The sequence below is a fragment of the Ovis aries genome, chromosome 18 (assembly GCF_016772045.2).
Source record: "Ovis aries strain OAR_USU_Benz2616 breed Rambouillet chromosome 18, ARS-UI_Ramb_v3.0, whole genome shotgun sequence".
NCBI lineage: Eukaryota > Metazoa > Chordata > Mammalia > Artiodactyla > Bovidae > Ovis > Ovis aries.
In genome coordinates, this window is record NC_056071.1 from 27,026,653 (window position 1) to 27,038,580 (window position 11,928).

General features: G+C 49.7%; 1 long non-coding RNA gene across 3 annotated transcripts in view; it reads left to right on the forward strand.

Moving 5' to 3' along the window:
- LOC105603132 (uncharacterized) overlaps positions 1-11,928 on the forward strand; it is a 147,738-nt gene that overhangs the window by 40,701 nt on the left and 95,109 nt on the right. For all 3 annotated transcript variants that reach the window (XR_009597224.1, XR_009597231.1, XR_009597227.1), the window contains exon 2: positions 6,760-8,299. This is a non-coding gene — a long non-coding RNA (uncharacterized LOC105603132). The remainder of the gene's footprint in view (positions 1-6,759; positions 8,300-11,928) is intronic.

Here is an 11,928-nt window from a genome sequence, read left to right on the forward strand (position 1 = left end):
CCATACTTTGGCCACCTCATGCGAAGAGTTGACTCATTGGAAAAGACCCTCATGTTGGGACTGATTGGGGCCAGGAGGAGAAGGGGTGACAGAGGATGGCAGATGCTGGATGGCATCATCGACTTGATCAACATGAGTTTGAGTGAACTCCGGGAGTTGGTAATGGACAGGGAGGCCTGGCATGCTGTGATTCATGGGGTTGCAAAGAATTGGACATGACTGAGCGACTGAACTGAAAACTGTGTTACCTCAAGTGATTTTAAACCTTTCCTATTGATTGTCCAAGCATATAGCCCAAGCATTCTGCCTGAGAGAGTTGAGATCACACAGGTAAAATGCGTAACAGCACACAGGGTGTTTGGTACCACGGAACTGACAGCCCTTCTTGGGTAGTCGTGACCCTGAGCAGTGATGAGAGTCTCGTCCCCTCACGGTCCCAGGGAGAAGGAAGCTGGTCTGCCTATCATCCGGGTCGGAGCTGGAGCTGCAAGGTCCTTGTCCTGCCCTGACCACTCTAGGTCCAGTTGCTCAGGCACCACCAAGCGCCTGCTCCATACCCGTTCAGGGAGTCTTTCCAGGCCACTGTGACAGGAATTTGTGGTAGGAACTCAACAGAAAGAGTGTGAAGGCAGCTGGGAACTTCCTTCAACACAAACATAACTTTGCCAGGTACACTGAGGTGATGCCGATGATGGGGAGGCCATTTCAGATGGTGGTATGCTCTGAGAACAACACAGGGCACGGGGTGCCAGAGCTGACGGGCAGTGAGTCCAGAGATTGGCCTCCTTGGAGGAGGGGGGATGCTCAGATGGAAAGTGTCTGCAGGCTGGAGCTCTGGGAGGGCCAGCCAGTGGTTTAAGGAGAGTGAGGCAGGAGGCAATGGCCCTAGGAGGGGTGTATTTAGCCCCTGGTAGAATTTCTGCTCCCCAAGGACTGGGGTTATTGTCTGTCTGTCTCACAGCTGTCCCCATACCTGGAACACAGCCTGGCCAGAGGCAGGTGCTAAACAAATATCCTCTGAATGAATGGACAGTCTGAGTGTGGAGATGCATCTGAATGGACAGATGGTGTCAGGCTGCTGAGTGGGGGTTGCATAGATTAGGAGCCAGAGATGGGAGAAAGACATACAGGGTTTCTAAGCCCAGCTTCGCAGCCCCCATATGGCTCAGCTCCATCCAAGCCTGTCTGTTCCCCCAGACACCCTCTTTTTACGGTAAACTTCCTCTGGTCTTCACTCACCTGTGTATCTTGCCCTGCATGATTTAAAAAGCAGCTCTGAGTCTCTTCCCACCACCTGTGCCTGAAGCCTCTTTATTCTTAAGCTGGGGGATCCCGAGGGCTTTGGCCAGAGAAGGGGCCCCTTTTGTGCTGGGGGACAGCTGGACCTTGTCTGTGCTGTGGACTCTGCTCTCTGCACTTGTCTGCCCATTTCAGTCACTTCCTAGCCCAGCATTGGTAGTGTTCATGGGTCAGTGTTTTCCTGTTGATTCAAGCAGTCTGCCAGGCTGAGTACCGCTGGCCTGAATCTTGACACTGCTGCTTACTATTGACAAAGGGGCCACCGTGGAGCATAGCTCATGGGATGTCTGCTGGCCTCAGCTGGACTTTGCAGTCAGGCCAAGAGCCAGAGGGTTGGTGCTGTTGGTGCCTGTGGGAACAGCCGTGATCACAAGCCTTCACCTTGGGGCTTGGCAGATGAGCCGGCAGGATGTGTGTGAAATGCTCTGCAGACTGGCACATGGGAGTCAGCACTGGGCATCAGCCAGAGGGCAGAGACACAAAACTTGGGGGCCTCCCCTCCACTAGAACAGTGACTGCCCTCCTGGGTGCTATTGTGTCTGATCTTCGAGGAAAGGGACAAGCTGCTGCACTCTTCATTGCTTATCCTGGCCCACCACACTCCAGAACTGCCCTCCTAGGCTTCCCCTGTATTGGGATCTGACCAGTATATTCCTGGTCCCAGCACCAAGCCAGCGCATCCTGGGGTCCCTTCAGTTATGTGATCAGGGGAAGCAGAGCCACTTCGTTTTGAAGCTAGAGGAGGAGTTGTTTGGGTACAGTTCTCATTTCCTCCAGCGATGCTTCCCGCTTATGGTGCCCAGGGCTCACAGCCAGCCTGGGGGCAGCTGTGGGGCCGCGTCTGCAGTAGACCTCTCTTCTGACTGGTTGGTCCATGTTCTAACTGTTGGGAAGTCTGTTCTCGTGGATTGAGTATCTGTTGTAGTTGGCTGTCATCTTTCTTTTTTAATCAGTGTTTTTTAAAATTGAAGTATAATTGGTTTACAGTGTGTTAATTTCTGCTGCACAGCTCAGTGATAGTTATACACATACATACATTCTTTTTAAAAAATATTATTTCATGCTTTATCATAGGATACTGAATATAGTTCTCTGTGGTATACAGTAGGACCTCGTTTATCCATTCTGTTTAGAAAAGCTACACCTGCTAACCCCAGCCTCCCACTCCATCCCTCCACCAACCTCTTCTGCCTCAGCCACCACCAGTCTATTCTCTTGTGTCTGTGAGTCCATTTCTGTTTCATAGATAGGTTCACTTGTGTCATATTTTAGACTCCATATATAACTGATATCATACGGTATTTGTCTTTCTGACTTACTTAGTATGATAGTATCTGGTTATATCCATTTTATTGCAGTTTACTTTTTTATCTTTGGGAGGAATGATGCTAAAGCTGAAGCTCCAGTACTCTGGCCACCTCATGCGAAGAGTTGACTCATTGGAAAAGACTCTGATGCTGGGAGGGATTGGGGGCAGGAGGAGAAGGGGGCAACCGAGGATGAGATGGCTGGATGGCATCACGGACTCGATGGTCGTCAGTCTGAGTGAATTCTGGGAGATGGTGATGGACAGGGAGGCCTGGCGTGCTGCAATTCATGGGGTCGCAAAGAGTTGGACACGACTGAGCGACTGAACTGAACTGAACTGAACTGAACTGAGGGGTCTCAAAGAGTCGGACACAGCTGAGCGACTGAACTGAACTGATTGCATTGTATCTGTACTCCATCTTCTTTATTCATTCATCTCTTGATGGACGTTTAGATTGTTTCCATGTGTTGGCTATTATAAATAGTTCTGCAGTGAACACTGGGGTATGTGTATCTTTTCAAATTACAGTTTTCTCCAAGTATATGCCCAGGAGTGGGATTGCTGGATCATGTGGCAATTCTGTTTTTAGTTTTCTGAGGAATTTCAAGCATGTTCTCTGTACTGGCTGCACCAACTTACATGGAATCCACTTATCTCCACATCGTCTCCAGCATTTATTATTTTTAGACTTTTTAATGATGTCCATTCTGGTGGGTATAAGGGTGATAGCTCATTGTAGTTTTGATTTGCATTGCTCTAATACTTGGTGATGCTGAACATCTTCATGTGTCTATTTGCCATCTGTATTTCTTGTTTGGAGACGTGTGCTTAGTTCTTCTCCCCTTTTTCTGATTGAGTTGTTTTTGTGTTGTATGAGCTGTTTGGTCAGTTTGTATGTTTTGGAAATCAAGTCCTTGTTGGTCACATCATTTGGAAATATTTTCTCCCATTCTGTAGGTTGTCTTTTTCATCTTGTTTGTGACTTCCTCTGCTATGCTTGTAAGTTTGATTAAGTCCCCTTTGTTTATTTTTGTTTTTATTTCTATTGCCTTGGGAGACTGACTTGAGGAAACAACGGAATGATTTATGTCACAGGATGTTTTGCCTGTGTTCTCTTCTAGGGGTTTTACAGTGTCACATCTGGTTTACATCTTTATCGCTGGTGCCTGTTCTGATTGGCTGGTGTGTCCTGTGCCTCGCCGGCGGGGACAAATGTAGATGTGGTTGCAGCACTGGGTGGCCCCCAGCTAACCCCTGGGCTGTGGGTCCAGTCGGCAGTGGCGTGCTGGTGGTATCCATGTGCTAACTGATGTGACATGGCATCTAGGGGTCTTGGCTGAGGGTGTCGGCAACGGCTGAGTTGTCCGTGTTGTCATCTTCATTACTGCCATTTGCTTCCGCTGCTGAGACTCGCATCACAGAGGTTCCCGCGTGGGTGAAGGGGAGGGGAGCTGATAGTCTCAGCCAGTGTGACAAAGCAAACTAACATAAAGTCTAAGATTAAATGTATCCCCTTAAATCTCCTCATGAGGAAGATGATAAAACAACATAAAGTGATGTAAGTTCCAGTTCAAATACTTCACCATAGTATTAGCATAGTTTCCACATGGTTTGTTTATTCTTCCAGAAATCTTTAGGGCGTCCTTCTATGTGACTGTCACTATAGGGGAACAGGTTTCCCTTTGATGTGATTAACTTCAGGGACTGGGAAACTGTTAAGTGCCGAAGAGGAGGGTGATGTTCCACACTCCCACCTTCCCATCATGCACTGCTCCCAGGCCCCTCTTGTCCTCCCTTCTCTCCTACCTTTGTCAGGGGAGTCCTGCCTGAACAGTGGTCACAGAGCAGGAGCTAGGCTGAGCACATGAACCAGAGGAGAGAAGTGGCTGGTGAGGGCTAGGTGGAGGGGTTGGGGGCATGTATCCTGGTTGTTAGAACCAAGCCTCTCGTGTTCAGTCCACTGACAGGGCCTGAGACGGCCTTGGCCTCACGTAGGTGATCAGATAGCTCATCTGCCCGCTGAGCAGTGTAGGGGCAGAGGAGGCAGCATTAGTGGCTGCTGGTCGCAGGCCTGGAGGGGAGGGAGAACACCCTCTCCGAGCTTCCTTTCCTATGAAATACCTGGTACTTTTCAGTCCCAGGTGTCAGTCGGAGACTCTGGGTATATGGACACGGCACCAACAGAAACTTCCTGAGAAGCTCTGTTTCAGGGGCCTGAGTCTGTGAACAGGATGGTGCTCTGGGAGGGAGAGTTTGGTCATGGAATCGGAGTGGCCAGTCTGATTCCTGTTTTCAGGGGCAGGAATTGGGAGCATGAAAAGGCAGCTGGCAGCTGAGCAGGGATGGAGTGGGAGCAGCTGTGGGGAGGAGGGAAGCATGGGGCAGGGCCACCAGTGAGTGACCCCAGTCAGTGGGTGACCCTGGATAGCAGATAGTGGTAACCCCACAATCACAGAAGGGCTGGCCCCCTTGCTATGAGAAGCTGCCTTCCCCACTCCCAGCCCTGCCGCTGCCTGGCTCTGGACCAGCATCTCTACTGCTTGAAACCACAAAAGCCTTTGCAGTCCTGGAGGTGCCCCTGCTCATCTCAAGGAGAACCTTCAGTGGAGTAAGATTTTCTTTGATATCCATTTTAGTTTCTCAGACTCTTAATATTTTTCCTGGTTTTGTGGCCATGTGTCATTAAAACCCTCCATTATCTGATGATGGGCTTCCTCTGTCACAGATCTCTCAGACGCCACCCGCTGCGTGAATGCGGGCTTGTTGTCACTGTGGCCACACAGTCTCCATAGACTGTCGAGAGGCACTGTGTGGCTGTCCCAGCTGGGGGCCCCCTTGTCCTACTCTTGCTGTCCCCAAGCTAGGTCTAGAGAAGGCCAGCCCAGTGAGAAGCTACTTTCCAACTTTGTCTCACATCCCAGGAACTAGTCTTCCAGGCTAGGCAGGTCACTGAGAGTATTTGAGCTGGGGACACTGGTCCCCTGCCACTGAAAGTGACATGATACCATGCTCCCAAGGATGGACACAAGGGTCAATGGGTGAACTTCTGCCCTCCTTGCTTGGAGGCACTGTGCCTCAAGCCCCTGCCTTCTCCCCACTCAGGTGTGGGATGTGGGAGAGCAGGAGAGGGACCTTTTTCACAGTGAGACCCTCTCAGCAAAGCAAATCTTTAACAAAACTGGGCCTTGTTCTGGCTTGGAGGATGTGGCTGAGAGTCTGCTGGACAGGATGCACATTTAAAGGGCTTCCTGCAGTGTAGGTGTCAGGCCTACATAGCAATTAAGTGCAGAGCATGGACCTGACTGAGCTGGCGACTCCGGATCCTGCAGGCTGAATGCTGAATCCTGAAGATTGGAAGATTGTCTGGAACCATAGGACATCTTGTTCTCTCAGCTGAGATAGTCCCCCTCAAGACTCAGGTTCCCCTTCCTGCTCTCAGGCAGCTATCAGACTGCAGCCACGCCCCATGATGAGCCCTGAGTAAACTTGGGAAGGAGAATAGCTGCCCTCTAGCAGCTATAATACTGTAGCCACTCCCTGTGGTGAGCTCTGAGGAAACTCAGGAAGGAGGAGAATACTTGCCCTCTACCAGCCACTAGACTGCAGTCACTCCCCATGGTGAACCCTGAGGAAATTCAGGAAGGAGAAGGCAGGATGCTGGTCCCCGATGGTGAGGTGTGTATCAGAGGGAATGATTTCAGTGAAATGACTCTTGCATCTTTCCATAAATACAAAAGTGCTTAATTCGTTAACTTTAGATGCTGCTTCCTGGGTCTGAAGTCCTAAAAGATTCTCTCTGAATAAAACATAACTCTCAACACTTAGATTGTAAATATTTTTATGTCTACACATGTAGACACTTTCCAAAGAACAACAAAAGACAAATGTCAACATTCAAAACACTGGCACTGATGATGGACATTCCCCAAAAGATACAACTGATGAAGCAATTAGAATGCTCATCACCCCTTTTTCCATAAGATTGTGGAATGGACCCTGAAAGTGGGGAATTATTGTAGGGAAGAATAAACCTGACTCCATGTTGGATCTTTTACTTTAACCTTTGCTTCCTGTTGATTTGTTTACTAAAAGGATACTGTCCATACGTAATGGCCTGCCTCAGGTAACCCTGCCCTTTTGCTTTTGTTCAGGACCTGTCCACCTGTGGATGGCTACAGGAAGGAAGAAATTAATACTTCTTGGTCTGCCAGCTCTCCAAGTAAAGTCATATTCTTTGCCTCAACACCTTGCCTTTGATTTATTGGCCTGTCGTGTGGCAAGCAGAGTGAGCTTGGACTCCATGACAATCCCACATGCCTTGCAGTCAAAAAAACGAAACATAAACAGAAGCAATATTGTAACAAATTCAATAAAGACTTTGAAAATGGATCATATCAAAAAGATCTGAAACCAAAAACTGAAAAGAACTTGGTGGTTTTCTGAAATATTTAGAAAAGGAAATGGTGCCCCTCATGCCAGTACCCTCTGAAGTCACACAGGGGACACAACCTAGGGGAGGTCTCTTCTCTCGTCCAGGGGAGTGTCATACCCGCCACCATTTCTCCCTGTCCATGATAAACACCGTAACAAGGGTCATTGGCACCTGGGCCAGTAATGCTGTGAACACCTGGATTGCCTTGTCCTTGTGAGATTTGATGTGAAGATAACACAGAAAGAGAACCAGCCAAGAAGGAAGATCTGGTCAGGAGTAAACTCTTCACAGGGACCCTGTGAGACCCAAGCACTTGCTCTGCTCACCCTGCACCGACTTTGGGGAACTGGCCTTTGTCATTCTCTGGGCAGGAGGTCTACCTCCTGAAACCCAGGAGAGCACTGGAAACAGCAGCACCTCCACCTGAGGTCCGGAGAGGGTGTCTTGAACAGACAGGGCCTAACCATTCAGTGAGGCCAGCCCTTGTTCACACTGCACTGATCTGCTGCAGGATCTTGGGTTCCCTGGCATCCAGCATGCCCATTGTCCACCCCAGCTTGAGGCGTCTTGAGAGCCCCTCACTGGCAGGCAACCAGAAGTAGAAAACTGCACACCCAGCAAGAAAGAGAAGCCGGCAGGGCAGGGTTCCAGCTTGGAGTGTCCAAGGTCTCTTTGTCCCCTGAGAACACCCAGCCCTGCCTGCCATGGCCTTTCTCCTCTTTAGTATGTGTCTCTTAGTGGTTAATGTTGCCAAACACCTTCCTCTGGAAGAGAAGGCTCTGTGACCATGAGGAGGCGCCGTAGTCCTGAACACAGGAAGCTTGAGAAGTAACTGCCCTGAGTCCTGAATATATTGCAAGTTAAATCTGCACCAACATAGGCCAAGATTCCAACAGATTCTCTGTGGAAACACTTTTCATGTCCAACAAGAGAACCAACCTAGGCCAAGATTGTGACAGGTTCTCTGTAGAAACGCTGTTCACGTCTAACGAGAGAAGGCTCGTTAACCTATAGCCCGACCCCAAGACATGAGACAGGTTGTAACCACAGAAACTGCAGGGAAGGTGTTTGAGAGGCTTTTTCTTAGGCATCTTCCCTGAGGTCCCCTGAAGTTATTGGACCTGGAGTAGGGCACTCGACACTTCTCTCCTCACTACAGGCTGGACAGCAATCCCCCAACCTCACAGCCTCCTCTCCTGCACCTCCCTCTGAGTTGAGTGGAAACTTCTCATTCATGAGGCCAAAGTGCAGTCTTCTTGGTGAGTAGAACAGAGGCTGGTGGGAAGGTGGGTGGAGGCTCAAAGCTCTTGTGGAACAAAAACATGTAGGTGTGTATGGTGGTCGTATGCTATAGTAATTGGTATTGCCTACACATTTGTGGGTGGCTTTTGGTTTCCGTATTTTCTAAGTTTCTTTTTTTATGACTGACTGCATATTATGAGAAAATTTTTGCTATCAACCATGAGAAGTTACAAAATAAGATCTTTAGGTTTATTGAAATGTTGTAGGAGTTTCTTTTGGTGACAGAAGAACAGCCTCCTACTTTTAAGTATTTATTTAATCAACTGCACTAGGTCTTAGTTCTGGAGAAGGAAATGGTGGCCCACTCCAGTATTCTTGCCTGGAGAATCCCAGGGATGGAGGAGCCTGGTGGGCTGCCGTCTATAGGGTCACACAGAGTCAGACACGACTGAAGCAACTTAGCAGCAGCAGGCCTTAGTTCTGGCATGCAGGATCTTCATTTGCAGCATAGAGGATCTAGTTCTCTGACCAGGGATTGAACCTGGGTTCCCCTGCACTGGGAGATCAGAGTCTTAGCCACTGGAAACACCAGGGAATGCTGCAACCTTCTAAATTTATTTTTTTAAGATTTATTTATTTTTGGCTATGCTGGGTCTTCGTTGCTGTGTGGGCTTTTCTCTAGTTGTGGCGAATGGGGGCTACCCTCTAGTTTATGTGTGCTCGAACTTCTCATTGTGGTGGCTTCTTGTTGCAGAGCATGGGCTCTAGGGCACATGGGCTTCAGTAGTTGTGCACAGGCCTCATTGCTCCATGGCACGTGGGAGCTTCCCAGATTAGGGGTTGAACCTGTGTCTCCTGCATTGGCAGGTGGATTCTTAACCACTGCACCACCAAGGAGATTGCCCCCCCACCCCCCCACCCCCCACCCCCCCACCCGCCAACCTCCTACTTTAAAAAAGGACTAAAAACAGCCTGTTGAGTAAGTTTTCAGGAGTCTGAGCTTTGAGGTGAGCGTCTGTGGTGTCATTCTCCCAAAGGCAGCTTGGCTTCAGATATTGGCTGGGCTCATGGGCCCGGCGATCAGGACGGATCCGGTGGCTGAAGACAGGCTTACCCTCTGGTGCTTCACCCTCACCTGCTCAGCCAGGGTCCCTGAGCCATGGCAGCGAAGCAGAGCAGCAAGCAGGTGGGGCTGGTACAGCTGCAGGACTGCTGTGGTCAGAATGGATCATGCGGTGGAGGCGGGACTGCTGCAGTCAAGAGTGGAGTGTGCAGTGGAGGCAGCTGGCCATCCTGTCCCATGACTGCTGGTGTCCTGTGTGCCCATACAGGGCTGTCACGATGCCAGGTGGAGTCCGGGCTAGTGTTGTGGGGACAGGACAGGGCCTTAGACAGCTCACATCCCCATTCTCTGCCCCCCGCCCCCGCCCCGCTCCCCCTGGCTCCTCTTCAGATCGTGGTTTGTGGCTGCTAGCTGCTCCCTGGGGCTGGGAGGGTGTGTAAACCACCAAGCCCCCTTGCTCGAAGTGAGCTGAGACCCCAAGCTCTGGGGTCACACACCATTGCTGCCACCATACAGGTCATCTCACTTCTGTGAGGGAGGGCCTGTGCGGGGTGGGTGATGGGAGATTTGGGGATGTTGTGGACTGGCCCAGGAGTGGGGAGAGGAAAGGAGAGAGAAAACCCTTGAACTGCTCAGCCTTCCAGGAAATTCCAGGCCCAGCTCTGGTGAGAGGTGCAGGTGAGAAGCCCTTGCAAGTTTCTGGGTCCCCCTTCCCACCATATTTCAGTTGAAGCCCCTCTGCCTGCTCCACCCCTAACTCTCCCTTCTGTGGCTCCTGCTGAAAGCTGCAGGAGGTGGAGAGTTTATACTGCTTCCCTTCCCGTAGGGAAACGAAGCCACAGACAAACGTGTTCCTTTAAGAAAGCATGAAAGAAACAAGAAAATAATAGCGGGAGGTTATTATTGACAGGTTCATGTAGAGATGCTTCACAAGCCTGGCACAAGGAAGGGTCTGAGAGATGTTGCCCCTGGTCCTGGGGTTTGCTCCTTCCCACCCTAGCCTATGCTCCCCTTGGTGTCTTCTGGCGACTAGGCAGACTTAAACCTCCTGAACGGATCCTGAAAGGATCAGGACAGGGCAGAGCTTGTTTCAGATGGGAGGGTGTCGTCCACTCTTTACAAACACCTTCGCCTCCTCTCTGTATTGGAACTCAGTTCTGGGTCTAAGCAAGCACGACTTCCTGTCTGAGTCAGCACCCTCACTTACCCAGGCGAGAGGCTTTGTGTCCACTTCTTCCCCACGTGCATCCTGCTTACTTCCACTGCTGAGGCCCCGGGGCCTGAACTGAGCGCATCTGCTCTGCTTATAGTGCACCCCATGGCCCATAAGATTTCACTCTTAAAATGTAAGTGTAAGGGTAAAATACTCCATAGTTAAGAATTTCAGAGTGACAACAGAGTTGACCGAAGCACGAGAGCTCAGGTACAAGGCTCATGTGTTAGAGAAGCCACTGTGTGGGCTTCAAGACACTCCGTGTAGAGGGTGGGGTGGGGGTGGTCAGGGATGTTCTGAGACACTCAACTTGCCTGGTTCCTGCATAGGCAACTCCAGGCTCCATTCTTGGCAGGGTGGGTGACAGTCAGCACTGCCTGCCTGTGTGGAGGGGCTCAGAGGCTGCCCGGCTCAGCAGGAATGGCAGTAGGGGGAAGGAAGGGCACCCTCCCTTAGCATTCCTGACTTCACACCTCCTTGTTAGGGCAGCTGAGTGCCTGAATGGCCCCTCCTGTGTCTAGCTCTGAAGATATGGAAGAAGTGGGCACTGAAGGACATGCAGGATGTAACAGAGGACGCCAAAGGCGAGGCTTGCGTTCTCAGCCAGCCTCTGCCAGATTCTGCCTGTGCTTATGCATTAGACCAAGACGCTGGCTGTGGCTTAGATCATGAACTCCTTATTGCAAAATTCAGACTTAAATTGAAGAAAATAGGGAAAACCATTAGACCATTCAAGTATGACCTAATCCCTTATGATTATACAGTGGAAGTGACAAATAGATTCAAGGGATTAGAGCTGATAGAGTGCCTGAAGAACTGTTAGATGGAGGTTCATGACATTGTACAGGAGGCAGTGATCAAGACCATCCCCAAGAAAAAGAAATGCAAAAAGGCAAAATGGTTGTCTGAGGAGGCCTTACAAATAGCTGAGAAGAGAAGCTAAAGTCAAAGGAGAGAAGGAAAGATATACCCATCTAAATGAAGAGTTCCAAAGAATAGCAAGGAGAGATAAGAAAGCCTTCCTAAGTGATCAATGCAAAGAAATAGACAAAAACAACAATAGGAAAGACTAGAGATCTCTTCAAGAAAATTAGAGATACCAAGGGAACATTTCATACAAAGATGGGCACAACAAAGGACAGAAATGGTATGGGCCTAATAGAAGCAGAAGATACTAAGAAGATGTGGCAAGAATACACAGAAGGACTATACAAAAAAGATCTTCACGACCCAGATAATCATGATGGTGTGATCAGTCATCTAGAGCCAGACATTGTGGAATATGAAGTGAAGTGGGCCTTAGGAAGCATCACTAAGAAAGCTAGTGGAGGTGATGGAATTCCAGCTGAGCTATTTCAAGTTCTAAAAGA